The following is a 23,393-nucleotide window of genomic DNA, read 5'->3' on the forward strand; positions in this document are numbered from 1 at the left end:
GGTTTCTGAACATGCAATGACCAAAAATTAATTCAAAATCAAACAGGTAATGAGGTGTTTTTGGCAGCACTTGCCCATGTTGCATCAGTCTTGATGCAACTGGAGTCTTGGTTCTGAATACACAACATGTGCACTTTTCACTGTGCATGCCATAAAACCATGTAGCAACAATGAACACCGCCAGAAACACCTTGGTTTAGATTTGAATTGCAATGTTTTTACTGTACATGCAAAATTGACAACTGAATTCTGGCTTGAGATTAGGACAGAATTTCCAACAATTTCTAGAATGGCCCCAAACATATTTCTGCCATCTTGTACTATGTATTCATGAGAAGCAGAATTCTCTGCATTGATGATTATGAAATCAAAATATCGATCAACTCTGAAAAATGTTAAAGATGCTCTATATCCTGCAGTATCAAATATTCCAACAAGATTTATTTATATAAAAATAAGCACATCTATCTCAATAGTGTGCAAATTTGCTTTCATCTTTAATAAATGGTAAAATTATATGTATACCAAAGAATTGTTTTAAAATAAATGTATGATTTATTATCAGGAAATGCTTGATTTGCATACTTCTTTTTTACACCTATATACTCAGGATCACATAAAAATTTCTCAGGGGAAAAGGGGTGGCAAATGGAAAAAGTTTAGGAAGCCCTGTTCTATAACATCTATTAGAGATGGTCACTCAGCCACTACTTAAACATTTCAAGCAACTGGGCTCTCAATACCTAGCAATCAATCAATCAATCAACAAGCATTAATGAAACACCCACTAGGTGCTAGGCATTAGTAACATAACATAAAGAAGGAAACAATTCCTACTCACAGAAAGATTATATTCTAATCGAAGAGACAACAGGAACATACAGATGTATATAAAGCACAAATATAAAATGGGTAAATACAAAATAATTCAATACAAAGTAGTTTGAGGCCTTTGCCAGCTGGAGATATCAGGACAGGCTTCATGCAGACAGTGGTATTTGCGCTTTATACTGAAGGAAGAGAGTGACTGGCAAGCCAACGTTAGAAGGTAATTCATTCAAGGAATGAGGGAGTGGAGAGAGAGAGAATGATCAAGGTTCCAATATGCAAGAAAAGATCAGAAGATATGGGATGAAATAGCATACATGTAGAAGGGCTATCCTTGGCAAGGAGAAGAACCATCTCTTAATTTGAGTCCTAGGAAAAGGAGAATGTGGCCCATTTCATTGTCGGATAGAAAAGGCTAGATGTTCTTTCCATTGAAGACATCTGCTGCCCTGTAATTTCCATCTATTTGTCCTAGTTTTGCAATCTGGAGGTACACAGAATTAGACTACCTCTTCCACATGCCAAGCCTTCAAATAATTTCATAAAATCATAGAATCTTAAAGCAGGAAAGGAACTCTAAGGTCATCTAGCCCAAATCATGTCTGAAACACAAATTCTCTTTACAATATTCCCCATAACTGATTGTTCACCCTCACCTTGAAGATACCAAAGAGTATCACACATAAAGAAGGAAACCATATAAAGATCTCATTTTTGCAGTTATAATTAAGATTTTTCCCCCTTAAATGGAGCAGAAATCTATTTCTCTGTAACTTTCAACAGTAAGTGAGTGCCAATTTCAGCTTCTGGGACCAAGAAAAGTAAGTTTAACTGTTAATTAAACAGAGGAACCTTTTCATATTTGAAGACAGTGATCATATCACCTAAAAAAGCTTTTCTTCTTTAAGCTAAATACTCCCATTTCCACATATAAATATACTTATGCTTTGATTTCAAGTTTGATTGTAATTGTAGTCAAACATTCTTCTGAAAGTCCTTTCTAAAATATGTAACCCAGAATTGGAAACAATATTCAGATGTCCAAACAAATCATGGCAAAGTAGATAGAGATATGGTCTCTGAGTCAGAAAAACCTATTCTCAAATCCCTTTTCTGACACATAAAGTTGTGTAAAGCTGGACAATTCATTTAACTTCACAATGTCACCCAAGAAATGTTTTAAGAACATCACTGATCTGTTGTAGTTGTCAAGACTGCTTCATACCTGGAAGTTTCCTATGCCAGTGAAATTATATATCTGGATGAAAACACATACACACACACATACACACACACTCTCTCTCTCTTCAAGATGTAGTCTTAGTAGGACAGAATATGGCAGGAATACCACCTCATTCATTCTGGACACTAAGATTCCATTAATGTGAACAAATACTGATATATTCTTTTGGCTGTCATGTTCAAGTGCTGACTTCAAAATCCACATAAACTTCAAGTTTTTTTTTCCTTTGAAATGATGTCTCATCATTCAAAAGTGAAGTCTTAAAGACATCAATAAATGGTTATGATGAAGAAAAGTAGCAACTCACTAAAATTATTAACATGGATTCACTGAGAAGTTATCAACTTAGATTGAGACATATATACATATATAATATATATTTTAAAATATACAGCAAATAGCAGAAAAGGTTTTACAAAAGAATGTCAGAGTCATTACTGAGGATTTTTGTTTATTTTGTTTTGGTTTTGTTTTTTGTTGGAGGGAAGAGAAAGACTGAAAAATGGACAGGAAAACTCCTTGGGGTGTATAGCAATATGATAACTGATAAAGGAAAGAAGATGGAAAGAGTTATTACTTATTTTACTCATTATCTATAACAAGGAGATGAGGTTCAGAATGGGAAGGAGAGAATGGTCAAGTTAATATTCAAGAAGAATGGCATTCCAAGATAATGAAAGAACTAGTAAATTGGATTGCTGAACTTCTGTCAGAAAAGTATTATTGAAAAGTCATGCCGCTGGACTGGCAATAGGTAAGAGCAGGCAGGAGGAGAAGGAAGAGGAGAAGTAAGAGGAGAAGAATGAGGAGGAGGAGGAAGAAGAGAAGGAGAAGAAGAGGAGGAGGAAGAGGTAGAGGAGAAGAAGAAGAGAAGAAGAAAAAGGAGGAGGAGGAGGAGAAGATGAATGAGGAGGACAAGGAAGAGGAGGAGGAGAGAAAATTAGTAGAATCTTCAAACTACTTTGATAACCCTGACTTGAATTTCAGTCAAAATTCTTCAGCATATTAAATCAATTTGGAATGCACAGTTAGAAATAGATATCATCATCCCTAAGAACCAGCAAAGACTTCATCAGGAACAAGTAGTGAGTGTCAATTAGATACATGGATCATGGAATGATCACAAGCATAGCACATCTGAATTTCAACAGAGCATTTGCTTATGGTCAAGATGAAAATATTTTAGTTGGATGCATAGTATAGTTAGTTAAATATGGCTACCCCAGTGGCTTCCTGTTGCCTCAAAGATAAAATATGACTTAGCAAGAGCTTTTAAAGGCCTCCACATACTGATTGCCATCTATCTTTCTTGCCTCATTTTATATTACTCCTTCTCCCACATGCTTCAGTCCAGTCAAAGTGGCATTCTTTCCATTTCTCTCACATAACAATCATCTCCCTTCTACATGCTTTTACACTGAACATCCCATGTCCCCAGAAAGTACTCCTTCCTTATTCCCACCTCATAGCATCCCTTTTTTCCTTTAAAATACAGTTCATTAAACTGTCTATGCCCTTTGATCCACAAATACCATTACTATATCTATATAGTAAAAGAAAGAAAAAGAATCTATATGTTCTAAAGTATTTATAGTAGCTCTCTTTGTGGCATTAAGGAACTAGAAATTGTAGGAATGCCCATCAATTAAGGAATAACTGAATAAGTTATACTCTATGATTGTGATGGAATACTGCTGTACTATAAGAATGATAAGCTTCATGATCTTAGAAAAGCATGGACAGACTTGCATGAAATAATGAAGAGTGAAATGAGCAGAGCTGGGAGAATGTTTCAGACAATAAGAGCAATATTGTTTTAAAAACAACTGAGCAAATAAGTCATTTTGACTATGATAAATACTCAAATTAACTACAAAGAACCTATGAAGGAAGACATTATTTGCATTCAGAGAAAGAAGTGATAAAAAAGTAGGTATAGAATGATTATAAATACACATATACATATATGTACATATAACACACATATTTGTGTCTAATGGTAGTCATCTATAGGGCTGTGGAGTGGGGAGGGAAGAAAAAGAGAAAAAATTTACATGATAACTTTATTTTACTTTTAAAAGGAATAGCAAGTTGTATATAATAGATTTGCAGTTTCATGTATAATCATCATTTTTATTATACTATGTTATACAAATGAATGCTTGTTTTATTCCATAAATTATTTTTAAAAGATACAGCATAAATAATGTCTTATGTATGAACCTTTACCTGAACTTCCAAATTATGGTATATTTCCTCCAAAACTACTTTGTATATATTTGCTTTATATCTATACTATATAGTTCCATTCAAACATAAGTTTATCATGAATAGGGATTGTTTCATTCTTTGTATGTGCATCCCATTGCACAATGTACCATTGTACCTGGCACATAGAAAGCACTTAAATATTTGTTGACTTGATTTGTTGATTGATTGATTGATTGATGTAGAAATAACTGGATGACAAGTTGCAAAGAGTAGTCCTTGATATACTGTCAGAGGGAAGTCATTAGTGGAGTGCCAGCAGGATCTACTCTAGGCATTAGTTGTTTATAATTTTTATAGATAACTTATATAAATATATAGATTATATAGGTGGCATGCTTATTAAGTCTGCAATTAACATTAAGCTTCAAATGATAGCTCATCTCACATCAGTTTCAGGATCTAGAGAGATAAAAAAAATTGAACAGTCTTAGAAGAAGACATTAAACCAAAATAAATATAAAATCCAATACTTGGGAGTATCAAGTCAACTTCACAAATATAAGATGTGACTAGACAGAAGTTCTTGTGAAAAATACCCAGAGATTGTCAGTGGACTTTAAAATTCAAAAGTGTCACAAAACAGCCAAATAAAATAATGTTATTTTAATTTGCATTGAGAGTCCCATTGTTCAGAATAAGGAAAATGGTAATCTCACCATACCATGATCTTGTCATACCACATATGAATTATTACAGTCAGTTCTGGAAGGGTACATTTTAACAGGGACATTAACGAATGCAAGCAGGGGAGGGTTTCCAGAATGGTGAAAACACAGGAGAGAATGCCATCAGATTAAGTAGCAAATATGTTTAAGCTGAAGACAGAGACATTTTGGCATAGTAGTCCTTCCTTAATTACTTGAATGTTTGACCTTTAAGAAAGAAATTATAATCATCCTTCTTGACTTCAAAAGCTAGAGCCAGAAGCACTGTCTGGCATTTACAGAGAGGTAGGTTTTGGCTTGATGGAAGGAAAACCTTCCTAACAATTAAACCCATTCAAAGGTAGATTGCCTAGGAAGTCAATGATTTCCTCCTCACTAAGGGTGGTTGATTAAAGGCTGGATAATCACTTGTTCAAAGGATTCCTTTTCAGGATTTAATGTCCTTCGAGGTCCCTTTCAATTCTAACAATCAGTGATTCTATGATTTAGGCCTATCTTCTGTGAGTCTGTGGTTCACTGTCCCTCAATCTCTAATCATATAGTGAAGTGTTTGAATGGAAGACTTTATACTTATACCTATTAAATTCCATTATATATCTGGCTTATTGTTATCTGTAAAGATGTATTTGTATACAAATTCTTTACTCAGACGTCTGTGTTATTTCATTAAGATTCATGTCATTCACAAATTTTGTGTACATATAATCTATGCCTTCATCCAATCATTTATAAAAATATTGACAATAAAATTGATTATTGATATTGATTATTGATTATGATACACTCTATGTAAAATTCCTGGTTTTACTTTAATTTTGTTAATGTTTCTTTAGATTCAGGCATTCAACATTTCCAGATCCTGAAAAGTATGTTAACAGGCACTCTATATCTATTGTGTCCAAAAAAATATCCTAAATGACTTTGTCAGATATTTTGCTGAAGTCCAGATGTTCTTACAAAATTGTCAAGTGTATTATCATCCTTCAAGGAATCCAGGTTCCTGACCTCAGAGTCATCCTCCATTACTCACACTCACTCAAAATGATATTCCTAAAGCACATATCTGACCATGTCACTACCCTACTAAATAAGTTCCAATGGCTCACTATTGCCTTGAGGATCAAATGCATATTCCCTTGTTACTTAAAGCTCTTCACAATCTTGCCCCAGTCTATCAATCCAGTCTTTTTACAAATCCCTTTCTTTCACAGATCCCACACTTCATTTTCTGTCCAAACTGGCCTTCTTGCTGCTCCTCAGACATGACATTCCATCTCCCTTCTCTGTATCTTTTCTATAAGAATTCTTCCTTTTCATCAACTTTCCTTTGCCTGGAGTCTCTCCCTCTTTACCTCTCCCTCTTAGATCTCCAGCTTCCTTCAAAGCTAAGCTAAAATGTCATCTCCTACATATTGACTGTTCTGATCTCACCAAGCTGCTACTGCCATCACCAAATATTTTGTGTTCATTAACTTTGTATGGATTATACATATACATATATATATATATATAATTTCTTTCAATAATATAAGTTTTTTGATGGGAAGGATTATCCCATTTTTCTTTGAATGCCTATATGTTGTTTCTAGAACAAATAGTAGGTGTTTAAGAAATGATAAATGATTAAGCAATTGATTGATGCAGGTATAGCCATATATAGACACATACGTAAACATACATGGGTGTGCACATTCATATATATACATATATATATGTACTTATCCATGAGGAACTATATTAATAGCAGCCTTTCTATATGGTACACAGAATGTTACCTAATACTACACATGTTATCTCCCAGTGCCAAACAGAATGGAACTATTTCTTTCCCTTACCAACTGCTCACCCTGGCTTCAACACATTATAAATTATACAGCTCACTAATTCATTTTCTTACATTCAGAGATCCTAAAAGTAAGGAGTAGACGGTGCATGTTAATGTTGTAAATATATCTCAAGAAGGTGAAATATTATCTGTACTTACTTAACAAAAATGGGTCATGGTTTTCTGGCCCTTTGAAGTTTGCAATGTATTTTCCTCCATTCAATGACCCTATGAAAGAGGTAAGATAAAAATTATTACTCTACCTAGGTCATGAGGCCATTTAAATTTACAAACATTAAAAGTACCAGAAAATGTGAGTTGTCATCATTATTAACAGTCTTGCTTTCAGGCTTGCAAAGAATTTGCAGATATCATTTCATTAGACCATCACAATAATATTATTAATTATTATTATTCGTCTCAATTGTTAGTCTCAAATATTAGATGAGGAAACTAAAGTTTAGAGAAAGTAAGCGATTTGCTGAGGGTCACAGAACTAGTGTCTGACCCAGCATTTGAATTCAGCCCTTTCTGACTCCAAGTGTAGCATTCTGTCCGCTAGGCTATCTATGAAAATAAAGTGAGCCAGCAGGAACATGGCCTCACATCACAACAAGCAATAACGACTTAGTAGATTTGCCCTAGAGATTCCCTAGTAAAGAAGTGATTTGAAAATGAATGTGCAGATAGTAAGTAGCAAGGATTGCATTTGAACCTAGGATTTCCTGGCTCTAAGTACAGTCTGTTATTCACATACAAAGAATACAGAAGGCATGTGCTATCCTATTATGGATAATGCATGTCACTATCACAACTGTCATCAGGGACGACTATGATCATTATTCCCATTTTATAGGTGAAGTAACTAAGGAACAGCAATCTGAAGTGATTTGCCCATAGTCACATTGTAACCAATACTGGAATCAGAATTTGAACTCAAGTCTTTTGACTTCAGGATCAATTGGTGGATATTTTCTCTTTTATCCAGTATAGAACAGTGGAAAGAAGGTTGTACCTAGAGATAGGAAGCACTTAGATTCATATCTGTCTCCTGGACTTACTAGTTATATGACCATAGTGTTCACTACGCCTCAGGTCCTTTGTCTGGAAAATGGGGGTAATAATGGTACTTATTTAAAAAGGCCTTTATAAGCCTCAAATTGCAAAGCCCAAATGAGGTATTTCCAAAGCATTTTGTAAACCTTAAAGTGCTACATGAATGTCACTATTATTATTATCTCCTACACCCATTGGCCTTCTCACACCTTGCTTGCTACCACACAGGAAACGAACTCCTTTCAAAATAGTGCCACAGGACCTCTTCAAATAAGCGTTCCATACCCCCATGGACATTTCCCTCAAATACTTGAAAATACCTTTATTTTCCATAGCTCCTTCAAAGAGCTACATCTGAAAATGTATCTTCCATTTGTGTTTCTATGTATTTTCACTTGTGTTTCCTATTTTTCTATTTTACCTCAAAATTTCAGAGGTAAGAAACAGTTTCTTCTGCTGTGTTTTGACCTCCACAGAGTGTTCTGCATGCAGTAAGCATTTAATAAATGTTGTTCATGATTGTCTGCAAATCATTCTTTTCATAATTGAAAAGTGGAAATATTTTATTGTTAAGGAGAAATTAGGCAGAAAATGTATTTAAAATAACTAAGGACATTTAATTTTAATTCATTCATTTTTGACATGCCAACTAACTTTTGCCTCTTATCTTCGGCTCAACAATTGAGCTAATGGTCTTGAAAAACTGTTGATAGGCAGTTTTTAGAAATGAAAGAGAAGAAACTTTTACTTAAAAGAAGATTAAATTAAAGTAAACCATAAAATATTAATTAGAACAATAAAAATAGTCCTTGGGATTTTTATTCTACTTATGCTGACTCACATTTTTAATTTACTTTATACCACATGCCAATGTTCATTTCCTCAATCAGCCAACTACTTGGATCAACTTGTTTTTGTTTTTATTTTCAATTTTTTAAATTAATTCTTAACTATATTTTATTAGTATCATTTCCATTTTAAAATAATTAGAAGTGTCATTAAAGTCACAGTTATTGTTCTGTTTGGAAAACAAAATTCTTTAGTACCCCAGTGCTTTCGATAGCCAGCTATTATCCCACATGTAGAATTTTGGTGACAACAGAAGAGCTTATGTAAGATCCCAATGCATCCCAAGAGTTCCAAAATCCCAGAAATAATCAGCCTATGAAAGAATAACTATAAACTATGATCACCTAATAGCTTTTTTGTTTGCATCAACAATTCATACCAGAACTTGGAACAGATCTTTTTTCCACATTCAACACTTCCAACAGTACAAAAGTTATGTATCAACCTAATAAATATCTATGAAGCATTGATATTTTTTTTCAATCATAGTGAAGAACATCTGATAAGATCAACATTATAGACTTCAATCTTTAAGGGATTTTAGAGGTAATCTAATCCAACTACTTCCCCATTTTACAGAAGGGCAAATTGAGGCTCAAAAACTAAATTATTTGATCAAATTTTTGTAGCTAATAATAACAGCTTAGATGTGAACATAGGTCATTTTTGACTCCAAATTCAATGCTCTTCCATTTTCAATGGTTTGTTAGGAGTTAGGTTTAGCATCAAATCACCCTTAAGTTAGCTGTGAAACTATACTCTAAGCCTAGATACTCCAGTCCCAGATGACTGAACTGCCCTCAAGATAAACAGAAGATAATGGGAAAGTTTAGCTCATTGCTATACTGGAGTTTTATTCCATTCAATAGGAAGAATGAATCTGTTGGGTACAGATCCATTAGAATTCATTCTCACCAGAAATCTAGAAGCTAGTCTGACTTTCATTCCCTATTGTATATCAGCATGTTTTACTAATACCGGAACTTTCTCGTTTCAGATGTACCCTCAGGATGAACCCCAAATTCTAGCAATCCAAGTGCCATTCAATCAAGTCCAAAGAGTCAGAATATTGCTGTTGCTGCTGCTGCTGTCATTGTTTTGTTGTTGGTCAGTCATGTCCAATTCCTTGTGACCCCATTTGGTTGTTGGGGGGGGGTTGACAAAGATACTGAAATTATTTGTGATTTCCTTCTCCAGCTCATTTTAGAGATGAGGAACTGAGGCAAACAGGGTTAAATGACTTGCCAAGGGTCACACAACTATTAAGTGTCTGAGGTCATATTTGAACTCAGGTCTTTCTGACACCAACTCATTCCAGGTGCAGCTAGGTGGAGCAGTAGATAGAGTTCCAAGCTTGGAGTCAGGAAGACCTGAGTTCAAATCTACTCCTTGACATATACTAGCTCTGTGACTTTGGGCAAGTCACTTAACCCTGTTAAACTCAGTTTTTCATTTGTAAAATGATCTAGAAAAGGAAATGACAAACCACTCACATATCTTTGCCCCAAAAATAAATAAATAAAAATGGGTTCACAAAGAGTGAGACGAGTTAAAGGACTCAACAACAACAACAATCTGAGCTATGTGGTTCCAATTGGATAAGGCTTCGCTGTCCAATAAATTTAAAACATGTATTTGCCTTCCAAGGGGAGTTTAAATGTGTTTTTAATACAGCCATGTAATTTGATGTCATCCATCTAAAGCAGAGATTTTAAACTGTGTGTATGTGTATGTGTGTGTGTGTGTGTGTGTGTGTGTGTGCGCGCGTGTGTAAAATGAGCCCCTGACAATCTGGTAAAACCGAGGGATCTCTTTTCAAAATAATGCTGTTCAATCATTTCAGTTATGTCCAACTTTTTGTGACCCTATTTGGGGCTTTCTTGGCAAAGATACTGGAATGGTTTGACATTTCCTTCTCCTGCTCATTTACAGATGAGGAAATTGAGAGAGAGTTAAGTGACTTGCCCAGGGTCACATAGCTGGTTAGAATCTGAGGCCAGATTTGAACTCATGAAGATGAGTCTTCCTGAATTTAGACTGGGCACTCTATCAACTGTATCACCTAGCTGCCATCTATTGTGGTATTGACTAGTAATACAGATCTTTAAAAGCTTAATAGGGTCATAATACTAGGACAGCTTTGGCCATACCACCCGGAAAGCATCCAGTCTCATCTGATCTCAAAAGCTAAGCAGAGTTGGGCCTGGTTAGTACTTGGCTGGAAGACTCTCTGGGAATAGTGGATGATGTAGGTTTATTCCTAAGGGTGAGCTAGGTGGCCCAAGTAAATAAAGTGCTAGGTCTGTAGTCAGGAGAACCTGAGTTCAAATGTCACCTCAGACACTTACTAGCTGTGTGACCTTGGGCAAGTTACTTAACACTGCCTCAGTTTCCTCATCTGTAAAATGAGATGGAGAAGGAAATGGCAAACCACTCCAATATCTTTGCCAAGAAAACCCCAAAACAGGAACACAGATAGTCTGATAGGAATAAATTATATTGAACCTCCAAGAGTGAAGGGGAAGTAACATCCATAAATAATGTTAATGTATGGAAAAGAGGTATAATGTATATGTTTTGAAAGCAGTAACAAATTGGTTTTGTTTATGCCTTCAATATAATTGGTGCAGGGAACTCCCATTGAAGAAATTCTCTTCATTAAGGCAAATTAACAATTAAAGTCTTAGAAAGTTGCTGGGAGGACTAGAATTTAAGGGATTTGCTCAGGATCCCACAGTCAGTATGAGTCTGAAGCAGGGGTTGGTTCAAGTCCCAGTCTCAAGTTCATAGCCTAATTACACACAGAAAATATTAATAATATATTCAACTGTGAAATAATTTTAAAAAAGTATATATGGACAATGCTTTCAAAGAAAGATGAGATTGTTTTTGTCTAGAATAATTAGAGAAAACCTTTATGAAGGGGATATGATTTGAGTTAAGCCTTTATAAATAAGGAGATTTTTAGAGTAAAAGGGGAGGAGGATAGAAATATAGCATGAGGAAAAATGGATATGTGACAATAACCATGGTATGCATATGGGACATGGCAGAGAACTCTCCATAAGGAACTTAGAAAAGTCTGTTAAGTGTAATTAAGTCCTAGGCAAAAATTAAGACTCCAGGGACATATTTGGAATTTATATTACTATTTTCTCCTCCTTTTTAAAGTCTTGTTGATGTGCCTGGTTTTAAAATTTTAAATATTTATAGATCGCTGATGTTTACAACATTACAAATATTTGCAAATTATCTGTACTCTGTAAGAAGTCTCTCGTAACAGAACAATTATAGTGACTTTATGTGAAAATATGTGCAATAGTCCATATCTGTAGTACCCCACTTTTTAAAAATAATTTAAATGAAGAACAATTTCTCTTCCCTCCCTCCCATTTCCCATTTCATTGGGAAGGGAGAGACAGAGACAGAATCAGAGACAGAGACAGAGAAAAAGAACAAGAATAGCAACTAGAAGAAAAAGAAGAACAGGAAGAAGAAAAATTCTTTGTAACAAGTATACTCAAGCAGAACAAATTCTATCATTTACTGCTGGAGTGAGGATGCACCATTTGATAAAACTGTCAGGAAAATTGGGCAATTGAATGGAAGAAATTATATTTAGGTAAATACCAAGATAAGCTCCAAATGGATGAATGGCCTAAATGTAAAAGACCACATCAAATTAGATAAATATGGAGGACAATCATCTATTAGGTCTATCAATAGAAGCAAAGTTCATGACTGAACAAGGGATAGAGAAGATTACAGAAGATAAAATGGGTAAATTTGATTATTTATAATTTAAAAGTTTCTACACACACATATACATACACAAATCCAATGAAGCTATGATTAAAAGGGAAACAACTTAGGGTGGGGGGGGTGCTTAGAGCTTTTTTCTCTGTACATGCCTCCTTTTGAAGATATATAAGAAACTGATTTAAACACAAAATTGAAGAGGCACTTTTTTCCAGGATATAAATGGTCTAAGGACATGAACAGGTACTTAAGGGAAGACTCCTAGACTATCTTCAGTTATATCGATAAATAAAATCACTGATTAAGGAAATTTAATTAAAACAATTCTAAAATATTACCTCATATCCATTAGATTGGAAAAGATGACAAAAATTATAAATGTTGGAGAGGCTATGGAAAGACAGACACATTGATGCTGTTTTGGTGGATCTTTGATTGGAAGCAAGCATTCTAGAAAACAATTTGGAATAATGCACAAAGGAAATTACTAAACATATTCCCTTTAATACAGCTGTACCATTAGTATATTTATACTTAAATAATATGAAAGAAATAAAAGTTCTTATATGTACAAAAATATTTATATTGGTTTTGATAATTTTAAAATAGAGGATACAGAAGTCAAAGGCAGATTTTAAAATTTTGAAATGGAGGATGACCTTTCACGTCATTGTTCTAGATGATTGTTGGTAAGGAATCCTCTTCTACAAATATAACTGAGAAGTTACTTTGCAACTCCAAGTCAAAGACAGTTGCCTGAGGAACTAAGAGATTAAATGAATACTCTAGGATGAAATACTCTATGAACCTAGGACTTCCTCCTAAGGTCAACTCTGTATTTAATAGATATTTGATACCTCTATTGAAGGAGAATAATGAACTAAAGATATGAGATCTGAAATGGATTATGTATTTCTGTTCTACAGATTAAAATAAGCAATGAATTCTTAGCCAATAATTGAGAAAAACTAAAAAGGTAATTGACAATCCAGAAAATTCCCAGGAAAAGGTGGACAAAATATTTAGTGAGCATGAAATTGCATTGAAAATTAAGAGAGTATTCTCATGGCAAACCCAAGATAAGAAAGAGAAAAAAAAATCATGGAAAACATTTGGGGAGCCATCCATGAAAGTAAAATCAGAAGGCAAATTGTATACTACAGACCATCTGAACAAGCAGTATCCAAAACAGTATCCAGAATGACAGAATAATACCATCTCAAAGAATTTAAAATTTAATTAAAGGAATAGGGCATGGCAAGTTATGAGAAACTGTAAGAGATATTTTGGTGGTAGATATGAAAATTCTTAATTACCAACAATGTGGAGAATGCAGTGAGAGGAAAGATACTGCTAAGATTTCTAGACTGGGAAACTAAAAGAAGTAGTACATTTTTGAAAAGTGGGGGTGATTTTAGAGGGAAAATGATATCTTTAATTTTGAATAAATTGAAGCTTAATAATAAAAGACATTTCCTAACTTATATGATGGGTACCTCAGAGGATGGCTATCCCATGTTCAGGTCGATCTCTGCATCCTTATTCCTATAACTAGAATATATGAGTCCCTACCAATGTGTTTACCTTTAATAGTCAGTCAGAGGATATAATCTGCTCAAATAAAAATCATTTTTCAAAATAGTGATAAAATATTTTCCCAAAGAGGTGTGCCCTCTCACAAATACACTCAACATCAGTGAAAAGAGTAGACACACAGAAAGGTCATAGAGAGGCACTCCTACTGGGGAAACATATGGTTAGAGCACATATGATGAAGTGTGACCAAGATATGTAAAAAAAGGGGTAGCTCTTGCCATCAATACTTCAGTGTCTCTGATATCTTAAACCTGTTCGTGCTGACCATTTCCTTCCAATCTTGCACAGCACAACACTGATCTCTTGGTCATGTCTCATGGGATGCAACTCTTTTGGTCTACCGATGATATCAGATACAGCTTAGCCAAAGAGGACAATGATGTGCCTCCACCTTCTGACTCAGTTGAAATCCTTAATGAGGATATCATTATGGTAATTAAACCAGCTTGATTTTATTGTTATTTGCCTAGTCTTTATTTTGAACCTAAAAAACCTTAAATAAAATGGGCATTTCAATATTACCAATAAAAATAAGAAAATAGGATGGACCACGAAACTACAAATATTTCTTACAAAATACTTCAGTGTTCCCATTTTAATATAAAATATTCTAAAAATAAACCATAATTCCAATGAGCTATTGCACAATTAAGGAGAGTCTCTTAGTTTGCAGTTCATTCCTTAAAAGATTAAATCATGCAATTGAGATGAATTAGCTTCCTTTAAATATACAAAAGCAATACTGTATGAATCTTATTTGTAAAAGCAGCATTTCTCAACATGCATAAAACTAAAAGAATTATTATAAATATCTGTATAGATATGGACCTTTTTCCTCATTCTTGGATCTATTTGTTCTGTATACCTAGTAGTGATATCACTGTGTAAAAGGGCATGCAGTTTAGTGTGTGGTAATCAAAATTACTTTCCAGAAGGGATAGACAAATTCATAGCTCCACCAATAGTATTAACGTGCCTGTCTTTCCCAATCCCCTCCAAAAATAATGTTCTTCATGAAGAGTTTGAAGTAGAGCTTCATAGTTATTGCAATCTGCATTTCACCATTTAATAGTGATTTGACTCATTTTTGACAGTTTATAGTTTGAAATAGTTCCTATAAGAATCCACTATTAAAATACTTTGACCATCTATCTATGTAATAAACATTTTGATTTTTATATACTTGAGCATTTTTCTCATATATACTTACATATATTTATATGTGTATATTATATGTATATGTGTGTTTCCCCCTTATATAGCTTAGATATATGAAAGAAATATGAGCTTCCTACCTCCTAAATCCCAGTTAGCAGGTTCCCTTCTAATTTTGAATATAGTGATTTTGTTTCTGCAAAAACTTTTCATTTTTATGTAATCAAAATTTGTTTGTCCTTAAGAAATCCTTTCTATCCCCTATTTGATCATGAGCTCTTCCTTTCTCCATAGTCGTCTCATTTATCCACATAAGTCAATGGAACCAGAGGCAACCTATTTTTTTCAGATAGAAGAAATCCAAACCTGCTCATAAGCAGTACATAGCCAAAAGAATCTATGGTCCACTCCCCTAGGACTATTTCCTATCATTCAACTCTGATACACTTATTAAGACTTAAATTGCAGCCAGTTCTAGTTAGAACTTGCTGCCATTAAGTACCTAGCAAGTTTGTTGATATGACATTGTTATAATTCTATCTTCTTCATCCCAAACAAGTTTTCCTGATTCCTTTTTTGTGCCATGGGACATTAGGGGCAAATGGGGACACATGGGAGTCTTTCCTTCACTAAATTGCTGTACCATCCTACGTTGTGCTTAACTAAAAGTATCAACAAACAATTCTAACACATCCTTGTATTTCACATCATTCACCTTGCTCTGCCCTAAATTTTCATGACAAGTAGAAAGAAAAGACCCAGGAAAAGAGTTAGATTGATGTTCCTAGAGATATATGGGATAATTTGTTCTTATAAGATAGTGGAGAAGATGAAAAAGGATGGGAATCAGGACATAGGTTCCAGTATTAGACAAAAGAAGAAAAATATCTTCTTCCTAGAATAGAGGAAAAGAGGAGTGAATAGATGTAAGACACACAAAAAAGCATAAGAACCAGCTCTTTCATCTACTTGTTGGCTCTCCACTCTCTGACTTCAAAAAGAAATAAATAAAATAAAAACCAATTCCACTAACTTTTTCACTGAAGGGAAAGATCATTCAAAAACCCTCCATAAGTACTGAAAGATGGTTATAACAAACAAGAAATATCATATTTCAAGGCAGCACAATTCTACCATTACACAGAACTAGTCACTGTGGCAGATTCACAAATTGTATTTTTTTCCTCTAGAAACAAGTGGAAAGTTGAGTTCCTTTAATTTTTGCTTACTGTAATACTATCCTTGGTATTTCTTATAAGAAAAATATCTCTGCCACTTGACTTGGAGAAAGGCATAGGAATATGCCTGAGATTATGATAATGGAAAGTAGCAGAAGGAAAAAAAAATCCCATCTAAGTGTGATTTCAGGAATATCAAAATAAATGGGTCCCTTTTAGCTTAAGTAGTATTAGTATTAGTGTCTTCCCATCTAAAGACGATAAAGCAAAGTACACAAGCTTGTGTTTAGCTTGTTAATCATCCCATTTGGCACTTCATGAGAATATTATGCCTGTATGTTTGGGAGATAAGTTTTATCATTCTAGAGGAAATCATAATTTTCTACTAATGTGAAACTTCATCTTCACAGTAAGAAATTGTTTTTGCTAAAGAAAATTATAACACAAAGAATAGCATAGATATATTTTACCATACACTACACCTGAAAAAAAATCACCTTAGAACATCCAGTAATCTGAATTACTGGACTTGGTGTGGAATTTCTGATTTCCTAAATTAAAAAGCTATATTTTATAGCCCCACAGGTAAATGCTATGGGAAGCTGAGGATATCAAACTCAGCACCTGCTTTGGATAGTTCACTCCATTGCTTAATGAAATTTTGAATGTGTCAAATCAGACATGCTATTAAACTTTCAGGTATCCGCTTGCATTATTAAAATTAAGTTTTCTTTTTTTGAAGAGAGTTATATAGAATACATACAAACCTGATTTGTTCTAAGGTAATTTGTCATTTTCAATTTACCAAAATAAATTATAAGGAAGAATTAATAGTCAGTAGCTAGTTCTGTTCATTCAAAGCAAGCTGTCACGTGTACTTCTTAATATAGGGAACAAATTCAAGTACAAATCACATGAACCAGGACAAATGAATAGCAGTTTAATGGAGGGAGATCAGTGAAGAAGACAACTCACATTTGCTTTAGAAGGATTTCTTATGGTAAGGAAAGTAACAAACTTTACTTTTATTAAGATGACAATATAAATTTATATAAAGGGTGATACCATAAGCAAATCAGGAGAGAAAGAAATAGTTTACCTGTCAGATTTATGGAGAAGGGAAGAATTTATGAACAAACAAAGGATAGAGAGCACTTCAAAATATAAAATAGGTAATTTAGATCATGTTAAATTTAAAAGTTTTTTACACAAATAAAACAAATACAACCAAGATTTGAAGGAAAGCAGAAAGATGGGAAATAAATTTTTATATCATGTATCCATGATAAAGGCAATAAGAAATGATAAGCATTCAGATTTCAGAAAAACTTGGAAAGACTTATATGAACTGACAAAAAGTGAAATGAGCAGAAGCAGAACACTGTACACAGTAACAGCAACATTGTGTGACAATTGACTATGAATGACTTGGCTCTTCTCAGCAAAACAATGATCCCAAACAATGCAAAGGATTCATGATGGAAAGTGTATCGGAACTGAATGATAGGAGATAGTCCTAGGGGAGTGGACCATAGATTCTTTTGGCTATGTACTGCTCATGAGCAGGTTCGGGTTTCTTCTACCTGAAAAAATAGCTAACCTCTGTTCCACTGACTTATATGGACAAATGAGACAGCTATGGAGAAAGGAAGAGTTCATAACCAAATAGGGGAGAGAAAGGATTTTCTTAAGGACAAACGAATTTTGATTACATAAAAATGAAAAGTTTTTGCAGAAACAAAATCAAATATATGGAGAACTGAGTCAGATTTACAAGAATATAAGCCATTCTCTAATTGATAAATGGTCAAATGGTAGGAACAGGAAGTTTTCAGATGAAGAAATTAAATCTATCTATACTCATAGGAAAAAATTCCCTAAATAACTTTTTATTAGAGGAATGCACATAAAAATAACTCTGAAATACCACTTCACATCAATAAGACTAGCTAAATGACAAAAAAAAATGATAAATTTTGAAGAGGATATGGGAAAATTGAGATACTAAAGCAATGTTGGTAGAGTTGTAAACTGATCTAACCATTCTAAAGAGCAATTTGGAACTATACCCAAAGGGTAACCAAACTGTGTGTATGTTTTGGTCCAAGCAATACCCCACTATATCTGTATCACAAAGAGATCATACAAAAAGGGAAAGGACCTATACGCACAAAAATATAACAGCTCTTTTTTGGTGGCAAAAATAGCTGGAAATTGAGGGGATGCTCATCAATTAGGGAATAGCTGAACAAGTCATGGTATATGAATATAATGGAATAATTATTGTGCAATAAGAAATGATAAACATGGGGCGGCCAGGTGGCTCAGCGAGTAAGATCACCAGCTCCAGTGTCGGGATGATCTGGGGATCAAATCTGGGCTCAGATACTTAGCACCACACCCAGAAATAACTGGCCGTGTAACCTTGAGCAAGTTACTTAACCCCAATTGCTTAAAAAAAAAAAAGAAATGATAAGCAAAATGAGCAGAACCAGAACATTGTACACCATAACAGCAGCACTGAATGACTATTAATTATGAATCACTTGGCTCTTCTCAGCAATACAATGATACAAAACAATGCCAAAGGATTCATGATGGAAAATGCTATCCACATACAGAGAAAAAACTGATGCATTCTGAATTTAGATCCAAGCATACTTTATTTTATCATTTTTTTTCCTTTTGGCCGGTTTCTTCTTTTACAACATGACTAATATAGAAATATGTTTTACATGACTGCACATATATAACCTCTATCAAATTGTCTGTCATTTTAAGAAGAGGGAAGAAGTGGGAGAGAAGAAAACTTTTGAACTCAAAATTTTGTAAAAAATCAAAGTTAAAAGTCATCTCCACATATAAATGGAAAAAATAAAATATTATTTAAAAATTAGATGACTTGTTAGAAAACACGCTGAAATTTTCTCTTTCCTACAGTTTCTAATATGGTTCTCAGCATAAATATATGATTAATAAATGTTTAATCGATTTATATTTCTTTCCCCATTATTCTAAATTGGTAATATGTTCTTTATGGTGTTTTTAATTATTGAAATTATTTTTTAAATTTTATTATTGAATTATGATCTAATAAACTGAGTTCGGGAAGATCCTATCTACCTTCAAAGAAAAAGATGGCAAGTAGAAATATGCATAGTGGTCTTACATACAAGTGTGACTATATATGTGTATTTTATAAATATCTGTGTGTGTGTGCGTATCCATGTTTAATTGTAGCCTTCTCTAGAAGTGTGGGGATGGGGGGAGAGACAGAAGGAGGGGAAAAAAGGTAAAAAGTGAACAGCAGAGAATAAAAGAAAACCTAGGAGGAAGCAAAGGATAGCTTTGAAAATAATGTGTATATATTATATAGGTTTTTCTTAACATGGAAATTTTTTGCTTTATATTGAATTCTCTCTTATGTTCTTCTGTATACATGGAAATGTTCTTTTTTTCTTTTCTTGTTTTGTATTTAAATTTAAAATTACAAACAGAAAAAAAACAAAATAAAAAGTTCCATTACATTAAAATATAAGATATTATAAACTGATATATATGTATACAGAAAAGAGAGAAACTAATGAAAAATATAATTAAAAAGGCTTAAATTACAAAAAAAAATATTAATAGTAACAATTATAAAAAATTAATGTTGAGTGCCACATATAGAATGATTCCATAATTCCTTTACTTCTTTACTTGAAAAGGCAAATAATTTTACATTATGTTTCCTTCACTTATGATCAAAATAGTTCACAAAGGAAAAAATTACTTGGAAACATAAATTCAATAAGAATTATGAGATTTAATTAGAAAATTAGAAAATATGAAAATGTAAATGAAATAATATATATAAAATATTTTGCAAGCTTTAAATGTTTTAGGTGAGGGTGTGTGGACCTGTGATTTCTTCAGTACCTCTACTTTCATTAATGAGGAAAAGAATTTGTTTTAAAATTCCTGACCAACATTATGCTTTTGATTTACCTTTTTTGCTTTCCTCTTAACAGCTTCATCCTTACATGTTCTTGGGATGATCTGGCTAAATGGGATCTCTACTCAAGGTTTCACAAAACGTGTGTGCTTTTTTTTTTCCTCATCTCTACTTCTCACTTTTTTATGAAGAGATTTTGTGCATAATTATTTCCCATACTGCTCTTTAAGGTTTTACAATTGAGTTTATATTCCAAACAATATTGTTGCTGGCTGCCTTCTGTCTGCTTGGGAAAAGGATTAAGCGTTCACTGGCTGAGATGATCTTTAGACTCTCGTGGTCCAGAATAGTTTAAATAAATAAATGAATCCCAGCCTGGCCTGGCTGCAAAGGGTCATAGTACAACATAATATGTGTGTTGCTGTGAGTACATGACAGAATTAAAAGGATGTTCTAGTTATTCAAAAGGAAAGCAGGATATAATACAACACTATATAGGCAAAACTGCAGGATGGCTCACTGCCTATGCAAAATATTTGCAAAACTGTCAGCTTCAGGGAATCAATAGGAGACAATCTGTGAAACTGCTACATCTGCAGCTGCTAAACAGCCAGAAAGGAGTAAGCCTGCATAGATAAAAGATATAGCACATAGCATGTACATTTATACCTCTCTCCTGCCTATCAAGGTAAAAGTAGTTGCCTGTAGCCAAGTATCCCTTAGCACTAGTCTTATGGCAAACTAAGAGAAACACATGTTTTATGATCTAATAAGTACCTGGAAGGATCCCAAATTTCTCTCGTGGTATTTTCCATAGCTGGTAATATCATGTTCTTTAAGAAAATCCAACTTCCAGCAATAATTCAGCCCATGAGCGATGGTAGAATGTCAACAAGTACTTATTCACCAACATTTATATATTCATGATTCCCTGGAACTTGCAAGATTGTAGCCAGTCAGCTGCCAAAAACAGAACTGCCATCCCTGTGTTAATGTGATAAGAAGCATAATGAAAAACTCATGTTATTAACAATTTTCAGCTGTATCATATTGCTTCTTTTCCCTTAACACAATTCAAAAATAATTATTATAGTAAGAATTATGTGAGAAACACAGGAGGGATAAAAAGTTAAAAATGTATTTTTGTGACTTCTAATCTCCTCTAAAATTTTATTGAGAAGAGGTATTTAGTTTTAATCTCTTTTCAAAACCAATTTTATCTGAAAGAAATAGATTACAAATCTGCCCTGGACATTCAACAAGAAGACATTTTTACATGAATTTTTCAGTACTTTTTACCTGGCCTATACAGCCATTCATTCTCTATGGCCAACAAATGCCATAGTATGTGAACAAAAATACGAGTCATAGGATCATATTTCATAGGACATTTCAAGTCAGAGCTGGAAGAGGCCTTAGAGGTCATTGGGTCCAATCTCGTTATTTTACAACTGAGGAAACTGAAGCACAGATAATTTCAGCAAATAAGTATCTGAAATGGAAAAGGAATCCAGGTCTACCTTATCCTAAGGCAAGTTTCAGAAAACTAAGGAGCCATAGTAAGCATTCCCTCATTTTTCATAAAAACAAAACTGAGATCACAGAGCTTGTAAAAGGCCTAATATTGTCACACAATGGTAGAGGCCATATCACATCGATGTCTATTCCCAACTGTAAGGGTTATGGGATTTAAATATCTTCCATGCCCCATTGGACTTGCTGACATAGCAGGAAGGGGCGGAACAAGAGGAAGCAGAAGCCAAGCTAGAGTTCCTGCTTACTGCAGTGGCTAGCAGTGGTGGCAACAGTGGCAGCAGCAGCAGAGGCAGCAGCAGCAGAAGCGCGAACCCCTTTTTGAGTCAGCCAGAATTTCTGCTAAGGACTCCTGCTGAGGACTGCCAGGGGCCGGAGCTGCTGGGAGCATGCTTCCTGGACACTGGGTGGTTGCTATGAGTGGGGAGAGGAGGACCTTTGCCTGAGGTAGCCTGTTCTGTTTTAAAGGCTTGAGAATGTGGGTGCTTTCTACTTTATCTACCTGTGCCAATTTCATAAGTACTCTGATGGCTTTGACTTTCTGGTTTTGGGACTCAGTCTTTTGGTATTTTAATAAATGTTCTAGCTTATACCCCCATATAGAAAGCCTGATATATTTTGTGATTAATAATTACAACAGCATATCTGTAATTTCTGTAGGCATTGTGAATATTGCATTGCTGATACACCACCCCTTGTGCAAATAGAAACACATTTATACGTTCTCTATATTTTTCTTATCCATGCCTTCCTATGAATCTTCTATAAAGGTGTATGTCCACTTCACAGGAGGCTTTTATAATTTCCCACAGATGTCAGTGCAGAAATACAACTACCTATTATCTTTTAATTTCACTGTGTAACCAACATAAATTCACACATAAATACATTTTCTTAGTTTATCTTTGATGACATCAGAGCATAGGGTTGTCATTGGTAATATGACAGTATACTTAGATTAACAACAATTATGTTTTCCGTCTTAGAATTTTAAAGAAATATTTATATGGCCTATATGTTTTTAAGTCTCTGTTGGCGAAAGTATAAATTTATGCCTTCTTTTCCTTCTCCATAAATTTTCCTTGTGGCAAGTAGAGGACAATTTAAAATTATCTCATTAATCATTCTTTTCAAAAATATCCAGGGAAATATCTCCAATAGAAAATCCTCTGGCCTACAAATCAGGAAACCTTGCTTCCCATCCCACATACAGTGTATCATTAAGCAAATCATTTTTACCTTGTCTCTGAAGATCCAATTTCCAAAGAAATGTTACTTGTCCAAGGTCACGTAGAGATTGCAGATTTATAAAATTATTATGTTTATCTCCTAGAAAAGATCAAATACAGAAAAAGTTGGGATCTCAATATTTTAAGCCTCAAAAACAAATCTTATATTTGTCTAAAAGCAACTCAAAAGTTGCCTCTTGAGCACATTTCAGAAATCAAGTAGAGAAGATTTAAAGTATAACTAACACAAGATTAATTCTTCCCTTTGT

At 34.0% G+C, this 23,393-nt stretch overlaps 1 long non-coding RNA gene across 1 annotated transcript; it reads right to left on the bottom strand.

Moving 5' to 3' along the window:
* Positions 1 to 4,158: 4,158 nt before the first annotated feature.
* On the bottom strand, positions 4,159 to 23,393 carry LOC138146726 (uncharacterized). Its single transcript, XR_011164563.1, has 4 exons — positions 23,135 to 23,393; positions 21,140 to 21,346; positions 6,992 to 7,060; positions 4,159 to 4,741 (listed from the first exon to the last, which is right to left on the bottom strand). It is a non-coding gene; the product is annotated as an uncharacterized lncRNA (long non-coding RNA).

Source organism: Petaurus breviceps, unplaced genomic scaffold (assembly GCF_028583685.1).
Source record: "Petaurus breviceps papuanus isolate PSGF00001 unplaced genomic scaffold, PetGlider_PUasm1.0 90769, whole genome shotgun sequence".
NCBI classification, from domain to species: domain Eukaryota; kingdom Metazoa; phylum Chordata; class Mammalia; order Diprotodontia; family Petauridae; genus Petaurus; species Petaurus breviceps.